The following is an 18,172-nucleotide window of genomic DNA, read 5'->3' as shown; positions in this document are numbered from 1 at the left end:
CTGTTCAGAAATTAGAGATTATGTACAAATCCCTTTCATCCTTTTAAACAGTCTTACTTCTCTATCATATCACATCATATTATATGATTTACCAAAAAATCACTTCCAAAGAAATTTTCGACGCATATTCTAACACCAAAAACATATTTTGTAACTTCAAAACTGTACTACAATATATTTTATGTGATTGGAAAAACACAATGGTAAAAATATAATATGATAAGTTATTAAGTATGGTATTGTAAGCATAAAAATATGGTAAAATAAAATTAAAGCCAAATGGCATTAATAACATGACCAATTATATTCGAAATCCTGTTTGTTCTACTTCGTTTTTCAGAGTTGTCAATTGAATTGAATTTTTCAATATCATGGTTCCTTTAAGTGAAATCATAAAACCTTTGCTGTGTAACATGGCACTTTTTTATTTATTTATGTTACCTTTCAGCCTCTTCTAAGAATCTGAAATGACCCTACTGAGTCCCTCAGGAGGCTAATGTCTTTTCCATGTGCCATTTCATGCCCCAGGAAACAAAACAGGAAGCATGGTAAAAAAAAAAAGAAAATAGCAGTTACTACCTTGATTGGGAAATAGCTTTAAGAAACCCTCATGCCCATGGTAACATTTGAAAGATTCAGTGTTTCAGATTCTGTTCATCCATAATTGACCAAGAAAGTGATGAGCTACAGATGGCTCACGTTTTTTATGGCACTGAAAGAGAATGCAACAGTTTGCAGGCTTCTTACACATGCAAGCAGTTAAGTTTCACAAGTAAAGCGTGAAAATAACTTCTGTGCATAGATAACACAGTTCATCTGTTAAAATATGGGGTAAAACCAAACCCAAGGAGCCTTGTGGTTGAACAAACAAGAAATTACAATGAATAATGTTGCTGTAATATAGCAGCTGCAGGACAATGACAGTCTGGCCGATATGTAAATATAAAAATGTTTTAGACAGAAAGCCACAGGGAACTACTGATTCTCACTATTTATTTTTAAAAGTTAGAATCTAAAATCAAGTTAGTGACACTTAAGAATCAAGTATTTACTTGAGTTATGTGTGGTTGTGTTGCAGAAAACCAGAGAAAAACCACATATTATATTTTGTCACTAGGCTTTCAAACCGATTAGAGAAATGGAGTCACACTTTATTATTATTACGCGTGGGCCCAGAGAAAAATGGCTTTCAAATTCTGGGCCAAGAAACATGGAGGAATCTTTCCTATTTATACTTTTTCTAGCTCTTTGTCTCCCAAATAAGGGTTTTTCCAGTCCCCTTTGCAAGTTCTTAAAGAGCCCTATGTGCTAGGGCAGCGGTTCTCAACCTGTGGGTCGCGACCCCTTTGGCAGTCAAAGGACCCTTTTACAGGGGTCGCCTAAAACTATCGTGCATATCCGATATTTACATTACGATTCATAACAGTAGCAACATTATAGTTATGAAGTAGCAACGAAAATAATTTTATGGTTGGGTCACAACATGAGGAACTGTATTTAAAGGGCCAGAAGGTTGAGAACCACGGTAAGGCTTTGAGACCTCAACCAAAGGCCTGGCCCTGTGCCAGCACTGATAACTTCATCCAGGGAAGGTTTATGGCCTCTCGGGAATGGGAGTAGTCTTATTTTCCTTATTATTTAAGCAAGCAAGTATTTACAGAAGCCAAAATAGCAGTGTTAACATTTCAAACAGCAGTTTTTATATAAGATGGATGCGTCAGATGAGGTTTTATTTGTTTAATTTTAGGTATAAGAAATGGTCTTCCTGTCTTTAATTTTTGGCATTTTAATTATGATGTGTCTGGGGGTGGGCCTGTTTGGGTTCTTCTCACTTGGAACTCATAACAGCACAATTTATAATAGGTAAGATCTGGAAACAACCCAAGTGCCCATCAGTAGACGAGTGGATAAGATGCTGTGGTGCATTTACACCATGGCATACTATGCAGCTGTAAAAAAGAAGGATCTCTTACCCTTTGAGACAGCATGGGGGAACCTGAAGAGTATTATGCTAAGCAAAATAAGCCAGTCAGAGAAAGATAAGTATCACATGATCTCACTCAGATGTGGAATCTAATGATCCAAATAAATTGATGAACAAAATAGATCCAGAAACATAGAAGCATGGAACAGACTGTGGAGCCTCACAGGGAAGTCGGGGATGGGTGGGATGAAATCAATCAAAGAACTTGTACAGTGGGGCCTTGACTTACGAGTTTAATTCGTTCCATGACGGAGCTCGTAACTCAAATTACTCGTATGTCAAATCTTAAAGTGAACGAGTGAGACACGTGATGCTGGGCTGATGTTGTGACGTTCACTGTGACGTTCACTGCGCCAACTAGCGGTGGGGTATCTGAAGCTGGCGCATAACCCGAATTTTAGCTCGCAACTCAAAGCAAAAAATTGGCTCGTATCTCGAAAAACTCGTTAGTCGGGACACTCGTAATTCAAGGCCCCACTGTATTCATAAATGCATAAGTCATGGACACAAACAATAGTGTAGTGAGGCCTGGAGTCAGGGGGACAGGGGCAGGCTAGAAGGGGTCAGTGGGGAAAAATGGGACATATGAAATACTTTTAACAATAAAATTTTTTTTAAAAAAATGAAATAGGCTTTCTTAAAAGCCAAACTTTGTCTTCCAAATAAAATGAAGTTAAAGTAAACTAATATTTACATTAAGGTTATGTGATATAATTTTTTTTTATATTTTGTCACTACGCTTTCAAATGCAAGTATAGTTATTTGGTAAATTCATGTTCCTTTTGATTGTCATCCAAAATGTTTTCCAAAATGAAGGGACCAGTTCATGAAAATAATGTTGGAAACTGATTTGTTTTATTTGCCCCTGTAATTTCTGCACTTACTGTCTAAGCATTCAATAAATATATTTTTTTGCTTAAACAAATATTTGGAATATATATAACTATTCAAATTGTGTTAATAAAAACACATGTTATAATGTAAAGGAGTAGGATATGAATATATATATATATATTCTATTCTCTGGTGAAAATTATGCCTAGAGAAAAATTAGAAAGGAAACAACCTAAACATTAAAACTGTTTTCTCTTTGTCTTCTTTCAAATTTTGGCTATTGTAAATAACACTACAATAAACATAGGGGTGTCCACCAGCAGATGAGTGGGTAAAAAATCTGTGGTACGTTTACAGAAAAGTAAAACATGAGGAAATCTTACCTTTTGTAGTAGAATAGATGGACCTGGAGAGTATTATGCTAATCAGTGGTCGGCAAACTCATTAGTCAACAGAGCCAAATATCAACAGTACAACGATTGAAATTTCTTTTGAGAGTCAAATTTTTTAAACTTAAACTATATAGGTAGGTACATTTTTATTAACTTAATTAGGGTACTCCTAAGGCTTAGGAAGAGCCACACTCAAGGGGCCAAAGAGCCGCATGTGGCTCGCGAGCCACAGTTTGCTGACCACGGTGCTAAGTGGAATAAGTCAGTCATAGAAAGACAAGTACCATATGATTTAACTTATATGTGGAATCTAAAGAATAAAATAAACTAACAAAATGAAGACTCATGGATACGGAGAACAAACTGACAGCTGTCAGAGGGGAGAAGGGTTGGGGCTACATGAGAAGGTGAAAGGAATAAGGAAAAAAAAAGACTCATGGACACTGACAGAAATAGGGGTTAGAGGGAGGTAGAAGAGGGTAAAAGGGGAGATAAATGGTGATGGAAGGAGACTTGACTCTGGTTGGTAAGCATACAATACAATATACAGATGATGTTTTGTAGAATTGTATAACTGAAACCTATATAATTTTATGTGCCAATGAAACCCAAATAAATTCAATAAAAACTATTTCTCTTTGAGATAATTAAAAATACTTTGTTTTCCCTTCTGCATTATTTCTTGAATTTTGCATTTCTATGAACATTTGTTAAATTGTATATATGAACTAGAGGCCTGGTGCATGAAATGTGTGCACTCAAAGGGGGGTCCCTCATCCCATCCTGTGCCCTCTTGCAGTCTGTCTGACAATTGGACATCCTTAGCGCTGACGTGAAGGTGGGAGAGGTTTCCGCCACTGCTGCTGTGCTTGCCAGCCATAAGCCCAGCTTCTGATTGAGTGGCGCGCCCTCTGTGGGAGCGCATTGACCACCAGGGGGCAGCTTCTGCATTGAGCATCTGCCTCTGGTGGTCAATGCATGTCATAGTGACTTGTTGTTCTGCCATCGGATCAAAACTGGCTCTTTGACTTCCCCTGAGGGGTCCCGGATTGTGAAAGGGTGCAGGCCAGGCCAACAGACCCCACCGGTACACTATCAGGGCAGGGGAGGGACACGGGAGGTTGGCCAGCCGGAGAGGAGCTGTGGGAGGGCTCCAGGCTGTGTCCAGCCCATCTTGCTCAGTCTCAGTCGGCCAAACCCCAGCAGCAAGCTCACCTATCGGTCAGAACGTCTGCCCCCTGGTGGTCAGTGCACATCATAGCAAGCAGTTGAGCAGCTTTAGCATATCATTAGCATATTACACTTTGATTGGTTGAATGGCCGACCAGTTGACTGGTCTCTTAACATATTAAGCTTTTATTATATAGGATTTTTTTAATCCAGAAAGATATTTAGAAACTATTCATGGAACCTACCAAATATATATTTTAGAGTTTACATGAAAATATTATGAAACTCCTTAAGCAAAATACTTTTATTTTATTTTTTGCAGCTTACATAAAATGTACATCCTATGGGAAAATATGTAAATGTATTAAATATAGTCACAAGAAACATAATAGAAATAAAATAAGAAAATGACTTGCAAACTGGCTATCTTAATTAATTTATTAAGTTAATTGAATTTAAATATTCACTTTTACTTCATATCTTTCTTTCAAATACTTGAAAAGATTAGGCTTTTGGTTAGTTTTATTTTATATTGAATTAAATCTTTATATTTATATTTATACTAGGTGCTCAGTGCATGAAATTCATGCACTGTGGTGGGGGGAGGGCTGTCCCTCAGCCCAGTCTGCACCCTCTCAAATCTGGGACACCCCTCTCAAAATCCAGGACTGCTGGCTCCCAACCACTCGCCTGCCTGCCTGCCTGATTGGCCCTAACCACTGCTGCCTGCCTGCCTGATCACCCCCTAACCACGCCCCTGTCAGCCCGATTAATACCTAACTGCTCCCTTGCTGACCCGGTCAACCCCAACTGCCCTCCCCTGCCATCCTGATTGCCCCTAACTGCCCTCCCCTGCCAACCTGGTCACCCCAACTGCCCTTCCCTGCCAGAGCAGTCACCCCCAACTGCCCTCCCCTGCAGGCCTGGTCCTCCCAACTGCCCTCCTCTGCCAGCCTGGTCGCCCCTAACTGCCCTCCCCTGCCGGCCATCTTGTGACTACATGGGGGTGGCCATCTTGTGTGAAGGTGTGATGGTCAATTTGCATATTACCTCTTTATTATATTGGATTTATACTAGATGCCCAGTGCACAAAATTTGTGCATGGGGCAGGGGCTTCCTCAGCCCGGCCTGCCCCTCTCACAATGGGGAGCCATGGGGAGCAGGCCTAAGCCATAGTCTGGCCTCTGTCTGTGGGAGGCGACTGGCTGATCAGGTATATAGATACTTTCTGGAGGCAGCATGGACTCCTTCCTTATTTCTGTCCTCTGTGGTTGGAGAACCGGGGATTAAATGGTGGAGACAGAACTGTGGCTGGGCCTGGGGTTTTTGTAGGCAGCAGAAAGAGCGAGAGGGCTGGGGAAAGTCTAGACATGTCTCCTTCAATTGTCCTCCCTTCCTCCAGGACCTTCCTTCCATTTTTTCCTTTTTGTGGTGGACGCTCGGGCCACAAACTGACTGGAACCCAGTGACAGTGGGGTTTAGCCCCCTCACTTCTCAGCTGAACATACAGCCGCCTCACATTCCAAGCAGGGCTGTTTTCAAGTGACTAAAGCACTGGGAATCCAGAGCTTCTGTCCTCTCCTCTCTTGGTTTCCTTCTTGGGTCGGTTGCAAACTTCACCGAGACACTGAAGCAGCTCTGCCCTGGTAGTTCTGCACCGGCCCCCACCCAGGCCCTGCCGGGCACTCTTCCTTGAATCTCGGTCCCCACAGTCTGTGCTCGGGGAGGTTGCCCAGAGCCCATTCCCCCAGGCAGGTGGGGCAGGGGGGCTTGCTTGGAGAGCTGGAGGATGATGGCAGAGAAACAGTTGGTATGAACTGGCGCCTGCTCAGCCAGACTTCCTAAGCTCCCCACGGGGCCCAGGCCAGGCCCCTTCCTGGTTCTGGGAGGATCCCGGCTGAGGTCCACTCCCTGAACCCAGCGCCCTCCTCCCCATTCCACCACCAGGGGTGGGAGCAGCTCGCCCACGACACTGGTCCCTGTCAGCCAGGCAGGCGGCTTGACGTTAGCGCCCCCATCCCTGCCCACCAGCTTCTGCCTAGTCGTGACTTGGACACCTTTAGGACCAATTAGCATATTACCTCTTCATTATATAGTATTTATATTTATTATGTTTATGTTTGTGTTTGTGTTTATATTTGTATTTATATTTACCTTAACATTTAGATTTTATTTATATAAAAACAGTGATACTTTGACAAGAGGATTGAGAATTTAAAACATAAGCATTTCCTCTTTTCACTGCACTAAATATTATTACACCCACTCTTAGAAGAATGTGTTTTTTGCTTGCTTGTCTGAGACTTAGTCATAATTTTTGCTTATCTGTCCCACTGTCTTACAAAATTTCCTTTACTGACTTAAGCATGGATTTCCGAGCTTGCTGGTTGTGTATAAAGGGCTCGACGGTGGTGATACCTCTAAAGACAGATTCCCCTTCACACCTGAATTTTTTACTCGCTTATTCATTTAATAAACAAACATTTATTAAGGCCCTATTATGTGTGATACACTCTGCAGATGTAAAAAGCCCCCACAGGAAATAAACCTGTAGGCTTGGCTTCCTAAATGCATTGCTTTAATGAGCTGAGCGGCTCCAGGCAAAGTCATGACTATAATCTACAGACATCCGTGCACTGAGATCACACACAGAGGCACCTACCCATTTATAATTCATATATTCAAATATAAAGTCACTACTAGCAAATGTACATCACCACTTAAATACATCCCACGAGTGAGAAGATTCTCAACGATCATGCAGCCCACACAGCAAGCAGCATCTGCGTTTTCTGGACCAATTATCAGTTTACTTAGAAGTTCCAGGATGTCACATTGCCCCTCCAATTCAGACAATTTTCTGACTGAAATACCTAATACCCATGGTCAAGAAAGGCTGTTGAGACTGAATCTTTTGTGCCTCTCAAACCAGGTTTCATCAGTCAATGCTGACGTGAGAGCCCCCACCCCTCCACCACACACTCATACTACTCCCTCCCTCCCTATCACCTGAATGTAAATATGTGTTTCTTTACCTTTGATTCTCTTTTACTGATAAACCCAAATTTATCAGCTTTGCCCTCTGAGACCATTTTCCCATAATTAATCACCAAGCTGTTCTCAACAAGTTTCTGTTGTCTTTTGGTCTTGACTAAAATCTGGCTCTTTCTTGATGATGCCACCTTCTCTCTGGCCCTTCTCACATACCTTCTATACCTGCTCCTATCTTCTCTCCAAAAATCTGTTGTATTGTTTCATTAAAGACTAAACAACTGTGGCTTTTCTACCCTTAACCCTATAATATTTCATTTGCGTATTGATATTAACTGACCCTTGGCAACCATCCACATTCTTTCAGAATCCAACAACTGGCTCACAGCCTTTAGTCATAATCCATGCACTTAATTTTCCTAGATGTCTTTGCTCATTTTGATTAGTTTCAAATCTCTAGTTTCTTAGCTCCTTCATTTCCTTGACCTTAAAGTATTGTCCTCACTGCAGTCCACAGGTATTTTCAAAATTTCTATTAAAGGCTCTACAGTATCATAATTTCCTCCTTAAGCTTTCCTTTAGAACTATTACCACTAAAGCTATTTTGAAAGCAAAATATCTGATTTTCTTTTGGATGCTTAAATTTTATTTTTATTTACTTTTTAATTCACTTTTTAAAAATGTGAGATATTCTACATTAAAGTATCATAGGCAGAGGGAAAGAGTGCTAGACATGTAGTTGGAGGCAAAACATGCAGGACTTTAAAGAGTGAATGAATAGTTGGATTTTAAGTGAAACTTGAAGCAAACTTATGAATTATAGTTTGAATGATGTGATTCAGTTTTATTTAAAACACAACCAAAATTAGAGTTTTACTAAAATAGACTGACATGGAAGAAGGGTTTACCCATTCACACTTTAAAAATGTATGTCCATAAGAATATTTGTACAGAAATATTTATAGCAGGTTTATCCCTAATAGCCCTGAACTGGAAACAACCAAAATGTCTACCAGAAAGTAAATAGATAGACAAATTATGGTGTATTCATACAATAGAATACTACTCAGTAATAAAAAGGTATGAATTATTGATGCACACACAAAATATCTGAAACTCAGGAGCATGCTGAGTACATGAAGTCTGATTTAAGTGCACATATTGAATTATTCAATTTAATAAAATTAAAATCATGAACTCTAATTCATAGTAATTTAATAAAATATGAACTCTAATTTATAGTAATTTAATAAAATATGAACTCTAATTTATAGTAATAGAAAGCGGGACAGGTTTTTCCTGGGTTTGGAGTAAAGTGAAGGTTCACTGTAAAGGATCATGAAGGTACTATTTTGAGTAGATGAAGATGTTCTCTATCTTGATCATTATGGTTACCACATAGGTGTATATATTTGGCAAAACTTTTCAAACTTTATACTTAAAATATGTATTTCATTGTTGACAAATTACACTTTGTTGAAGTAGTTTTTTTGTTTGTTTTAAATGAGAAGGATCAGGGGAGTTAATAATGTTTGGAAGTTCTTAAAAATTTCAAATGATGAGCAATGGGACCTCTCATGTATTGATGGTGGTGATGCAAATGATGTAGGTACTTTGGAAGGCAGTTTCGCTTTTTTTTTTACACCACTAAAGATACTCTTACCATGTAATTCCATAATCATGTTCTTTAGTATTTACTCATAGGAGTTGAAAACATATGTCCACACAGAAACCTGCACACAGAAGTTAGTAGCAGCATTATTCCTAATTACCAAAACTTGGAAACAAACAATATGTCCTTCAGTGGGTGAGTGGATAAATAAAATATGGTACATCCAGGCTATAGAATATTATTCAGTGCTAAAATATGAGCTATGAATCTTACTAAGTAAAAGAAGACAATCTGAAAAGGTACATACTGTATGTTTCTAACCATATGACATACTAAAAAAGGCAAAACTATGGTGACAGTAAAAAGTTCAGTTGCTGCCAGGGGTTCTGGGGGGTGGGGGTTTTGAGTAGGCATAGCACGGAGGCTTTTTAGGGCAGTGAAAATATTCTCTATGATACTATAATGGGGGATAGATGTCATTATACATTTGTATTAACCAATAGAATGTATAACATTAAGAGTAAAAATTAATGTAAACTATCAACTTTAGTGATAATAATGTGTCCATGTAGGTTAATCAGTTATAACAAATGAGCCACTGTAATGAGGGAAACCGATAATGCATGTGTAGGCTATGCATGTCTCACAACTATGACTTAGCTTCTTTGTTTTTCATGTAGAAACTTTCTAACCTTTGATGTTCATACAAATATCATGATTTTAACTTTTAGAGCCATAAAATTTAATGTTGGTTTAGGTTTGCATTTTAAGATACAACCCAAAATATTACAAGCAATGTAATGATGAAGGAATAAAAATTTAAATGATTAATTCAAACTTTTGTCTTGATTGAAACATCTGTTTTTTTCTTTCATAATTACCAAAGCACTTGACTCAGTTACCCAATTAATTGTACATATATCTGTATATGTATATGTTTGTCTATATGTATGTATGTAGGTCTTCAAATTGCAGTTTTTAACTACTATAGTTCTACCAGGAAGCATGTATATGCTTTTATCCTTTTGAACTTTTTCTTTTTTGTTGTAATCCTCACCTGAGTATATGTTTTCTGTGTGTTGTTTTTTACTGTTTTTAGAGAGAGGGCTAGAGGGAAGAAAGAGAGAGAGAGAGAGAGAGAGAGAGAGAGAGAGAGAGAGAGAAGAAACATCGATTGGTTGCCTTCTGTTTGAGTCCCAACCAGAGATTGAACCAGCAACCTAGGTATCTGCCTAATGGGGAATCAAACCAGCAACCTTTGGGGGAACAGGACACTGCTTCAGTCACCTGAGCCACACTGGCAAGGACTTGAACTTTTTCTTGCTTTGTTTTTTTCTTAGATTTTCCCCCATCATCTACAGTTAACCAGTTTTTGATAACTTTTGTCTTAAATTATTTCATTTAGCCCAATCCTACCTTCTCCAGTGCCATGATACAGCCCCCACCCAACCCTAATATTTCCTTACATCAACATTATCATTTCATTGGCAACATTTTCATGGCTGGAGGTAAAGTTCTGTTGTGAAGAAATTTTTTAGGGATACATAATAACTGACATAAAAATTTAAAATAAAATGCACATTTTATCAATCCCTTAAATCTTTTGCATATAAAGTATTTTAAGTTAAAGTTTTCATCATTTTAATCACTAAGACATCCAACAAGATTTGTATACTTTGAGAGTATTCTTTTGCTTTCACAAAAAGAAAGAACTTATATGCAAATATGCATAACCCATGTACATAGACAATAGTGAAGGATTGGGGGTGTGGGGGAAGGAGTAGGGTGGAGAGGATCAATGAGGGAATAAAAGCAGAAATTCTCTAATACTTTCAATTATACAGATATTTTTTAAAGGAATTCTGAACCTATTACTTACTCAGATCCAATAATGTGCTTCTGTCCACAGATGAGGCTGAGCAAACGCCTTGCAGCGAGGCATCAGAAACTTTGGTTGCAGTGCTCTGATACATTCCTTCACAAAAAGGGCCTGGACAGTGCTAGCAGTGCCCTATTCCTCTCAACGATCATTAACCTTTACCCGAGGAAAGGGTACAGAGTAAACATAAATGTTTGTCATGGTAGATTTTAAAAATTAATTAAAATGTATACTTACACTACAAAAAACTACTTTTGAAAGAGTTTCTGCCTATTTTCTCAGATATAAAACTATTTAAAAGCAGTTTCCATTAATCAGATGTCAAGAAACTGGTAAACAAATAAATACAGGAAATTCTCAAGGTATTAGTTTTCGGAATAATCTGATTCATGCCTGATTCTTCAGCCTAAATTAACATTCTCAAATTATCTCTTCAACCCAGAACCTTTATACATGCTGTTCCTTCTTTGAGACATTTTTAAAAATACCCTCTCACCTAGTTAATTCCTAATCTTTCTTCATATCTCCCATCAATCTTCACTCTTTAAGGGAATAATTCCATCTTGTCATAAGTCAACTTCTCATAAAATATGTTCTTACCATATATTGATATAACTCCCTTGATTAATGAAGGTTTTCATTAAATTGTCAACTCAGATAACAAACTATTTTGTTTTCCTCATGACCATAATATCAGCAGCAAACATAGATTTGACAATTAGAAAAAGCTCAATGACTCTCACTACAATGCTCAACACAGGAATCACACACTAACACATCACAAGTCTATCTACCTGAACATACATTAACATAGAGAAAGCTATATTATACGTATTTGGAATATATCTGAATAATAGGAATTTTGAGTCAGGTAATGAGTGAATATAGGCTTAAGTTAAAGAAAAGCTAAATGGAAGTGAACAGATGGATAATTAGTTGAAAATTATAGCAGTTATCTGAACTGATAATAGAAGGATATGGATTTACAGCATTACAGATTTTACACAGTAAAATATCACCAGTTAGAGTCACTGAAAAAGCCATTTTGAATTTATCACTTGCTCAAAGACTTTCTGTAAGACACAATTTAGAATTGAGTAATAACTAATAAGATGACAAGACCGCCTCTAATCAAAGTCTTGGATGCAAGAGGAAGCAGAGAGCACTAGGACCTTTATCAAGTCTTTACTTATCCTGGAGAGAATGTAAGAAAAGAGATGCAACTGAAATCTGGAATGTCTTTCTAAGTTTTCTACTGGCTCCAGCCTCCACTAATTCTCTAGTGGTAGTTTGGGGCTGACTGAAAAATTCCAGAAAAATAAATTTTTGTTTCCATGGAAACCTTTTTATGAAGTTGGTTGGGATAAACTATGGCTGTCTATATTTTTGGTAGACAATGAAACCTGCTACCTGTTAAAGTAATATTAAAAGTCCTCTAGGGAGAGCTAAATAGACTGAGTAATTTTATTTTTTTGTGGTGTGATTATAGACATTAGTCTTTTAGCTGAAATAACCCTGTCTTACAGGAAGTGGAAAAGTGCACACTCAATACTCGGCAGCTTTGGGAACAATTACACAAAAATCTGAAGGTCAGTTTGTACACCTGATGGATCATCCCAAGTGAAGCCTATTTTTCTCTTATCATTACATTTTCACATCCTTTAGTGTCTTCTTGGTAATTCTCACACTTCTTTACATCTGTTACAACCTACAAATTAGATTCACTAAATATTCACTGTGCAATGCAGTGTTTTATTTTATGCAAAATAATTGAAATAACAAGATTTTTAAATTATTTATTGATTATTTTCTTTATTTTTTTATTGTTGTCACTATTACAGATGTCCCTCACATTCCCCTCTTTGCCTAACTCCACTCAGCCCCCACCCTCCTTGGCCCCTGACTTCACCGCATTGTTGTCTGTATCCAGAGGCTATTTTTATATAATCTTTGGCTAATCTCTTCACCTTTTTTTACCCAGACCCTCCCAACCCCCTTGTGAATATTTTATTTTCAATTACTTGGAATCTAAAGTTGACAGGCTTATGAACATTTATACATATTGAGCATTAAAACACCTAGATTTCAAAAAATAGTGACAGTAATAAACTGAGTCTTTAAAAATACAGTGAATTCTAATTATTCATGGTAGCTATGTACTAAAAAGTCACTCTAACACTGAATTGGCAAATACTAAACCATTGCTGGGGATACATATTTATATTTATATGTAAAATTACACATGGATTGTAATCTCAAATCCTGAAATCAACTCATTCTGGTATATTATTTTCCCCTATTTAAAAGAGAGAAAACTAGTTATAGATGTGTTAAGTGACCTGCCACAGGCCACCCATGAAAAGGTGCCAAGTTAGGATTCAAACCATATCCAACTGGCCCCAGAACCAGAGCTTCTCGCATTACATTAAACCTCCCCTACATTGCATCTCCATCTTCTGATCATCTCTGTATGAGAGCTGAGAGCCTACTGACACCTTGTTGGACTCAAGCTGGGCGCATGGCCATGGGGCAACTCAATTTTTTCATTCCTTTGCATGTGTCCCTGCCTGAATGACACAGAAGCCCATGACTATTAATTTGGGGATAACAAATACATTTAGCAAGCTGGCAAATTTGCAAATACAGAATCCAGGAGAAAAGTACAGGATTGACTGTACACCTCTGTGAATGAAATCTTATCTTCACTTCTAAGTTGTGACTTTTTCAATGTTTCTATCAAAAGCCTCCTCTGTACACCAAGCCCTTTTAACTTGGTGAGACTTTAACTTCCAACTGTCCCTTCTTATGATGGACAGTTACTTAAATATCTTCTCAGTTCTTACAATCTGCTGGCTATTGTTTCCTCCCTGGACACTTGCATTTCCAGTTGAGGGACAACTACAGGATTGAGGGGACTTGTACAGAGTTTGGTCAAGCCTTTTTTTGTGGCTTCCTCCTTCTGGCAGTTCACATTTCTAGTGACACTGGGACCTCAAAAATCTATCCTTTGACTTCTCAGACCAATAAAATCCTGGTTCTCTGATTGAACTCTCTTCTCTGTTCCATTTGTAGACTGAGCAGGTTTCTTTTATAAAAGCCATATAAAGGTGGAATTACCCAATGTGTTTCTTTCTAGACAGGTTATATTTACTAAAGTTTCTACCTGCTTTTGACCTGACTTAAGTGACTTCAAAGATAGTTTCCACAGTTTTTTGTTTGTTTTGTGTGTTTTTTGTTTTTTTTTTAGTTTCCTATTGCTACCAGTAGAAACATTAATGAAAGCAACTTTTATCATTATAGGGAGTCTAATTTATATTTTCAGACCTCCCATATGTGAGCAGTTGCTATTGTCTGCCTATTTTTAAAATTTATTGATTGATTTTTTAAGGAGTGAGAGAAAGGGAGAGAGAGAAAAACATTAATTAATCTATGCTTTCATTGGTTGACTCTTGTATGTGCCCAGACCAGAGATTGAACCTGCAACCCTGGTGTATTGGGACAACATTCTAACCAACTGAGCTATTTGGCCAGGGCTTCCTATTTCTTTTTAATCATGAATATTATATGGTAAGCTGAGTGAAATTAGGGAATTTCACTTCAAGATATTTGGAAGAAATTTGATGCATGAATCAAAGCCTCAGTGTTATTATTTTCCAAATCTTTGGTTTTCTAAAAGAACTGAACACATCTTGTAAGAACATAGAAAAGTAAAGTTAAACATGCTTAAAATTCCCAGGCCATATATACAAATTAACAGATATATTAAGAATTGTCAAATCTACTTATAGCTATTGTAGCTATAGTATGGATTTCAAAAGTAAACCCAGAATACAAGGAAATTTTTTGCCCAATTTAAAAACTGTCAGGTTTTATTTTGGTTATTTGGAAATAAATAAACACACTAATCTTTGTTATAAAATTAATGTACTTTTAGGGAAAATTAACTTATTGGCAGTTAAATAACTTTTACCTAATAAAAATCTAATGACTTAAATGTCACCTTATTTTTCTCAAGCACAAAAAGAGTTTTCCCAAAATGCCGCTGTTTAATAGTAAAAGGGGATATAGTTGTAAAGTGAATAACAGTGAGGGAAAAAATTAATGATGACATCATTTTAATAATAACTCAAACTATCTATAATAGATCAGGGTTTGCCTGTCGCAGTTTTAAATATCATTGGTGAGTATATAGGACTCTTGGTGACATTTTGAAGCAGCAACACTCTCACCTTGCTTCTGTAAATTAAGTATCTAAAATAATCTACTATAACTTGACATTTGACCTCAATAGTGAAAAAATTTTCTCAATATCAAATAATTTTATGAATAAGAAAGGACATTGAAATGACCTGGGATAATTGACCAGTTGTCCTTATTATAGGATCCTTTTGATAAAAGCAGATTTTCATTGTTTAATTCTAGTTTTCTCTTTAAGCACTATTGCTTTTTATAAAAATGTGAAAATGAGTTTGGACCACAAGAGTCGATGATATCAATCAAACAGTCTTCCTTCATCAGATATATTTAAAAACACCCTCCATTTTGTATGTAATACTTTGTCCTACTATATTTTCAGATCCTACTCTTTGTCTTTTATTCTCTCTCCTCACCTAGTATAAAACCAGGAAATTACATCTTCATTGGGATTTCACAATTTCTTTTGGAGGAAAGAATAAAGGTCAGGTAGCATTCCATTTTGGGAAGATAGTTAAATGGCTGGCATTGAAGTATCTGCCAAGATGATGGAGTAGTACCCATTTTTATTTTTCAGTGAAACCATATGAAATTGCAAATAAAAGCACTCACTACTTCTCATGTCAGAATTGAAATTAAAAAATCTTTTGTGTTCGTGACTCCAGAATCAAAACTTTTTATGAGTGATTCATACTGACTTCATTGCTTTTTCTTTTAAAAAATAATTTTGAAATCTGAATTACAGCAAATAATTTTAAAGTCAAATTTAAGACAATCTTATTTATCATGAAAATAAATGTTTAAAACTACATGTTAATACTTAAGTTTTACCTTATTCATTATTAAATGGATTGGAAAATTATTTAAAATGCAAGTGGGTCAAATATAGTATGATCTATATTCTGTGAGGAAAAACTAGGAAAGCTTTTTAATGTTTAATTGGTAGTGTATCATAAGGAAAATAAATAAGCCATTCTTTATGTTTGATATTTTTGTTTGTTTTTTTAAACCATTAAATATTAAATATAAATATAAGAAATCATAGTCACTATAATAAGAATGATGAAAATAATAATAACTTACAAATACCACATGCATTAATTGAGTGCTAATTACAGCTCAGGCATAATGATAAGAGATTTACTTAAATGAACTTTTGTTTTTTTAGTAACTTCAATATCCTTTAAATTAATATTTTAAAAGCAATTTTAGAGCCTGGACAAGAAGAAATCAAGCTTTATTCATACAAAATATGTCTCTGATTGCTTTCAGAAAGTAATGCAGAAAAATTTTTACTCTGTTTTACAATTTGATGCAACTATTTTATCTTTTAAAGAAAAAATACACTGTACAGAGGAAAGATCATAGACATTGATGAGGCAAGCCTCAGTTTGAGTCCTGCCTCAAAAATATTTTGTCAAATTCTTATCTTAATTCTTCATTTTGAAAATAATTTCTTTTTCTCCACATAATTATACTTTTATTGTTGGGGTCATAGCAACAGGGGAGGAAGAATAACATAAATACACAAAGACATGTTCTGTAAAGGTAGCTATTGCTCTCTTTGGGAAGAATGAACTAGTAGATGGTGATGTGCAGAGGTTCTCTCTGGGCAGCAATGTCTGCATCTTTGGGGAGTGAAGTGAATTATTATAAGCCTGGTGATGAGGAAAACAAGTTATTTGGAAACACCAACTAAAAATAAAAGACCTCTTCCTAACTGAGTTGAAATAGCTTCAGACTTGAGATCCCAATATAATCATATTTAACTCTATCTAACCATGTATAAATCTGTCTATATTCCACAAAGTCAACATTATCAGCTTCATCAGTATGTGAACATTTTTCTTTGTTTTGTTTTCATAGTAAGTTTTCTTTGCTTTTTTTCTTAATTGAGAAGTCAATGTGTGTGTTATCCTGGACCTAGAAGCAATGTGTACTACATAACATGTTTCTTATATTTAAAAATTTAAAATCTACCTGGAAACTCAAAACTCAGAAGGAAAAAATTAAGAAATAGGACATTTGTATATGATGCAATTCAAAAAATTGTGCCAGGCTTACCAATTTCAGATATTTAGTTTCCTTGTTTGTTTGTTTTTTAAGCAAGAGACTCATTCTCCTTGAAGTATTAACTCTTACCGTACTAAAATAAAAAACATGTTAAATAATATATCATTTGATATATTGATTGATGGATCCTTTAGTGAGAACCTGTTTTATACCAAATAATATTCCATTGGGGAGAAATATAAAGATGAATTAAATCTTTTTTCTTTATCATTTGATGCTAGGAGAAGGAGGAAACAGATATATACACAATTACTCTGAAACTCGTACCTATTCATTAGGAAGGTTTGAGTAAGTCTATGTTTTTACAACAGGTGGCTCATCCTCCTATCTCTAACTACAGGAGTGGGAAGAAGAGACACAAAGAAAGATAAAATAGAACTGAACTGGATCTTTGATAAAGTTCACCAACTAAAGAAATAGAGCAAAGGATAAACATACTGGACAAAAATGTATCCAGGTAGATACATCCTGCGAAAAGTTCAAATTAAGAATAGCTAACTATGCCCTACTTTGCTAGTACCAAATTTTTTGTGAAGATTTTACCTGGAAGTACATGGTATTGATATTGTTATTGCCATTTTACAAATAAGAAGCTAAAACTTGGGGAAATTAAATAATTTATTTAGATCTGTGCAACTAGTAATTGGCAGAAATAGGCATTGAACCAGCTAATCTGGCTATAGTGTCTAACTCTGCTATACTTCCTCTTAACGCTGTTAAAATATCAAATATGCATTAAGTTTGCATGAGTTCAGAGCCAGTAGCTTCTGCATTTTCATACTCCTGAAAATCAGTAGTTTAACATAATACATATTTAGTTTTCCTCACCTAAAGTCCCACTCGAAGCAAGCAATTGAAGAAAAGGGGTACTCTACTCCAGTCACCTAACCCAGGCTGATGAATTCTGACTAAGACACATGATTTTTAAAGTCATGTTAGATGAATACAATGAGCTAGAAAGGGGAAAGAGAGAGCATGAAGGATAGTGTCAAATGCTTTTATGAACCAGGCTTAGAAGTAGTGTATGCAGCTTTCACTCACAA

This window comes from Myotis lucifugus, unplaced genomic scaffold (genome assembly GCF_000147115.1).
Source record: "Myotis lucifugus unplaced genomic scaffold, Myoluc2.0 scaffold_174, whole genome shotgun sequence".
NCBI classification, from domain to species: Eukaryota; Metazoa; Chordata; class Mammalia; order Chiroptera; family Vespertilionidae; genus Myotis; species Myotis lucifugus.
The sequence above is the reverse complement of the archived record's forward strand: the minus strand, read 5'-3'. Positions refer to the sequence as shown.